Genomic DNA, 5114 nt, shown 5'->3' with positions numbered 1-5114 from the left:
ACAGAAGGTATCATATTGCCTTGCTATTGCCTCCATAAGACACTGACATCCTGAATACTGAGTGCAGATGCAGCCACCTCATCTTTAAAAAAAGATAGATTGGAATTGAACAAGGTTCATAAAAGGGTAACAAGAATGACTAGGGATATGAAGTGAAGTATTTTTCACACAACATCCAGCCGTCGAGTGGAACTCCTTGCAAGAGAATATTGTAAAGACCAAGACTATAACAGAATTAAAAAAAGAAATAGATAAATACATGGAGGATAAGCCCATTGTTGAAGCAAAAGACTTCTCTGTGCTTAGGCGGCTAACATTCAACTTTATTGCATTCAATAAGGCAACAGATGAGCCAAACTGGACACTAGTAAAACCAGGTCCAGCAAGGCTGCTTGATGCAGCTAACTCTAGTATTTTATACCCTGCCACAAACAAGCCCAGTGTCAGAGGCAATTAGGTAGAGAATCGTAAATCACTTTCCAAAGAGAAACCGTTATCAGCAGGGAAAAACAGGTACCGGGGAGCTGGATCCCCAACTCCAAACAGTTCATTAACGCATTCCATGGAGCTCATCCTCTCAGACATTCCCAAACAGGTCAAGAAAAGAACAGGCTCCTGTGCGTGCAGAAGTAAGGGATGTGAAATGGCTCCTATACAAGATGGTTTCCACACCACCAATGGCTGTTAGCCAGATGGGCAAGGTTGGGATCCTCCCATTCTGTTTACCAGAAGCTGGGAACGGGCAAGAGACAATGGATCACCTGGTGATCACCTCTTCTGCTCATTCCCTTTGGGACACCTGCTATTGGCCACTGTCAGAGGACAGGACATGGGGCTACATACGCCTTTGGCTGTTCTTATGTTCTTTTGTCTTCAAAGGGCTGAGTCATGCTGTGATGTTGGGTAGAACCAACCCTAACTAACTAAAGGAGCTTTGTGGAGGAGGGAAAGTGCATTTCTCACAATACTGCAGAGAGTTAGTAATGAGAGAGCCCCTCCTACCCCTGAGCCAATCAGCTGGCACCTCATTGTTTCATTATTGTTTAACACCTGCGTATAGGCAGCTTGGTGATTTGTTGCTCTAGGCTCTGTGCAAACATAGCAGACGTGATGCTCAGTTACACGGGCTTGTCTTCATTTCAAAGCTCACTCACGTTGTCGTAAGGCTGAGGGACCCAGGTCATCAGCAAGGGGGAATGAACCTGTGACCTCAGGAGTGAAAGCCACGTGCCTCTATGGTGTGAGCTAAAAGCCAGCTGGCTCCGAGCTAAGGTTGTGGAGCAGAGACTTCTTTTGCCCTTGTCAGTGGTCTCAGTGCCTCTGGGGTTAATTTACGACTTGAGAGTTGCCCCTAACTCAATCACGTTTAGGCACAGAACCCCTTAGCCTGAGCGTGGAGAGCTATTAACGTGACGCCTCTGTAGCGTGGACACAGCCTACACAGTTCAGCTAGTCCTCCAGTGACTTCCCACAGTTCCCCTGCTGTGCCTAGAAAGGACAGACACGTGGTCTAGCAATTGCTAGGAAAGTACCCACGAAACAGCTCAGCTTTCTACAGGTCAGAGACAGAGAAGTTACTCACTTTGCGCAGTAACAATGGTTCTGAGCTGTGAGTCCCTGTGGGTGCTCCGTGGTAGGTGTTGGGCTCACCTAGCAGTGCAGCACAGAGACTTTTTCTGAGCAGCGTTGAGTGGTGCAGTGCATGCGCTAACCCCGTGCACTTCTCTGCAAGAGCACAGCGCCCACTAGTGGGGAGGAGTGACATGCGTGCTCTGGGATCCAGGGAGAAACCAGGCCGTCCGATGCAGGGTGTGCGGCCTGGGACGGGGCACAGAACTGTTGTTCTGGGAGAGCAGGTCCAGATGGCTGGGAAGCAGGGAAAGAGGACAGCGAGATAGGTGAGCGGGTGAAGGGAACCAGATCTGTCAGAGCCACGCTGGAGCAATGAGGATGGTTCATGCTCCGTCTGTCTGGAGTTTCCTGAGGACTCTGGTGATCAGAGGAACGGGTGGGGAGACCTAGAGGAGATGAGAGGAGGAAGGCTTCCCCTAGAGACATGCCCCTCACTGACGGCGCTCGGAATTCTCCTGGGTTGCAAAGAGGTCTGCAGCCATCTGGCCCTACATCGAGAAGAGAAGTTGGGTCACTTCGTGGTGGAGCTCCCACTCGTGGTCCAGGGAGAAGTGGAGACATAGGAAACCTGCGAGTGTGTTGCTCATGCCTGGCGGGTATGATGCCATGAGAACGATGTTACGACTAATACACCAGTTCCAAAGCTTTATGGCCTCTGCACAAAGGGATTGTGACCAGGGCCCTCCCTGACAATTGATATAGAACATCAGCGTGGTGTTGTCTGTGAGGATCTGGATGGTCTTGTTCTGAACGTGAAGCAGAAAATGCTTGCAAGCACTGAAACCAGTGCATAACTCAAGGAGGTTGTTGATACGTAACCTCTGCTTGTCCCTGGTCCATCGACCTTGGACGTGATGCTATTGGCAATGCACTCCCCAGCTGAGAAGTGAAGCATCCGCTGTAATTTGACAGGCGGGTTGGGTATGATGAATCGGATGCCTGCTAGAGTGTTCTGTTCTTGGGTCCACCAGCATAAGGACCCAGATACCTGTTGATGTTTGCCGGGGGTCTAAACTGATGCTAGTCAATGCTGCAGGCAGTGAAAATGTAGCTGAACACTGGGGAAAATGTAAGTCGTGGCCGCCATGTGACCAAGGAGGCAAACGCATGTAAGTGCAAGAACCGTAGGGTGATGGCAATTTGTGATATCAGTAGAGTGACCATCCATCCTGTGTCAACCGGGAGTGTCCCTGGGGAGCGTCCCAACCTTTTTTAAAAACAGGCTACTTGTCCCCTATGCTGCAAAGCAGGGACCTGAATTTTAAAGAGACAGCTCTTTAAGCAGCAGGGGCTGTCTGTTTAAAGAGCCATCTGCAGGAGGTATGTAGGCTCTTTAATCAGATTATTTAAACACCCCGTTACCAGCAGCCCTGGGGAGGGGGGCGATGGGGAGGAGAGGAGACGCAGAGGCTGCATGGCGTCTGTGCACTCTGCTCACACTGCCTGAGGAGGACAGAGAGGCTGTGTCTCAGCTAGTTCTCCCCTGCCCCACACATACACGCACTGCTGGCAGGTAATAGGGCAAATAAAATGATTAGGGGGTTGGAACAAGTCCCTTATGAAGAGAAGCTAAAGAGACTGGGACTTTTCAGTTTAGAAAAGAGGAGACTGAGGGGGGGAGCAAGGAAATGATTAAGGGGCTGGAGCACATGACCTATGAGGAGAGGCTGAGGGATTCGGGCTTGTTTAGTTTGCCGAAGAGAAGACTGAGGGGTGATTTAATAGCAGCCTTCAACTTCCTGAAGGGGAGCTCTAAAGAGGATGGAGAGAAACTGTTGTCAGTGGTGACAGACAGCAGAACAAGGAGCAATGGTCTGAAGTTACAGAAGGAGAGGAGTTATTAGGAAAAACTCTTTCTCCAGGAGGGCTGGTGAAGCTCAGGAATGTGTTGCCTAGAGAGGTGGTGGATTCTCCATTCCTAGAGGTTTTTAAACCCCGGCTTGACCAGGTCCTGGCTGGGATGACTTAGTGGGGGTTGGTCCTGCTTGAAGCAGGAGGTTGGACCGGATGACCTCCTGATGTCCCTTCCAGTCCTAGGATTCTAAGATGCTATGATATGATGAGGTGTATAAAATCATGAGTGAAACAAAAAAGCACTCCAGTAGCACTTTAAAGACTAACAAAATAATTTATTAGGTGATGAGCTTTCATGACTCCCCACCCAAACAGCCTGCAGGCCACAGGGGAGCAGTTGGAGGGGAGGCAGCCCCTCGGAGCCTGCCCTTCCCCACAGCCTGCAGGCTGAATGGGGGTCACTGGAGGCTCCCAGAGGGGCAGCTCCCAGAGTCACACCGACTCTTGAACAGCCTACAGACCATGGGGGCATGGTGGTTTGCAGCCCTCAGAGCCTGGTTCCCCTGACAGACAGACAGCTGTAGGGTTTGGGGGGCAGTCCCCAGAGCCCAGAGATCCCCTGTTTGGCTCCTTATGTCCGGGGTGTGCTTCCTCACCAAGCAGGCTGGAGATTGGAGGAGGGAGCTGGAGGCTGGGTCATCTCGCATAGCGCTGCTCTGCCCCCAACAGGCTGCAGGAACTGGGTGGCCGCTACCTAAGCAAAGACCTTCTAGAGAAGCTGCAGGCCTGAGGGAAAGCTGGTGGACAGGGCCAACCCCAACCCCCTCCAACAAGCACACAGCCCAAGATCCCCCTCCCCGGAGGAGCTGCTGGCCAGGGAGTGCTGCACCAGCCCACAAGAGCTGCTGTAGTGTCAGCATCAACCTCATTGCCATGAGAGTCCCCGGTACCCCTCATCTCCCAGCCTGCCATCATGAGACCCCTGCCCTAAATGCTTCACCCCACCCCCAGCCTTCAGCCCCCTGCCCTAAGCCCCCTGCTCCCTACCCCTCCTCCCCACTGGGCGCCCATTCTGGTTTCTTCATTTGTGAAAAATACAATCATCGAGACAAAGCACGTCCCTTTTTCATTCCTTTTCAAAAAGTTACCTCAGTTAACGACGCTGGGAACGTCTGCTCGGATAGTTACAAAATGAACTGATTATGATAAAATTTGTGGACTTACATTTCACTGTACTACCCAAAGCCTGAGCCCACTGGCTGGGGATGAGGCAGGTAACTGAGCTTTGCAGCGCCCCCTGCGGCATGGGGCTCCATACAATTCCCCTCTTTGCTGCTCCATCCTTCTCTTGCGATACCATGGTCAGGTAGCAAGCCAGTAGCCAGGTACAGCCAGGGACAGCAGTCTTCCCGGTGTATCTGCTGTGAAAGACGTCTGAGCATGCCTGGGAATGCCTCTGGCTATATAACTGGCTATGCTCATGCCTGCAGGGGTGGCTTCTGACATTCAGCCACTGCAGAAAGTGTTTCCCAGTGGTTAGAGCTCAATTCCCTGCTCTGCGACAGGTCCCTGTGTGACCTCGAGTAAGACATTGGGTCACTCAGTGCCTGAACTGCCCGTTGTTAAATGGAAGACAGTAACACTACCCTGCTGTGGTGGGGGGGTGGCGTGTTGGGAAGTAAAGTATA

Source organism: Carettochelys insculpta, chromosome 30, assembly GCF_033958435.1.
Source record: "Carettochelys insculpta isolate YL-2023 chromosome 30, ASM3395843v1, whole genome shotgun sequence".
Taxonomy (NCBI): domain Eukaryota; kingdom Metazoa; phylum Chordata; order Testudines; family Carettochelyidae; genus Carettochelys; species Carettochelys insculpta.
The sequence above is the reverse complement of the archived record's forward strand: the minus strand, read 5'-3'. Positions refer to the sequence as shown.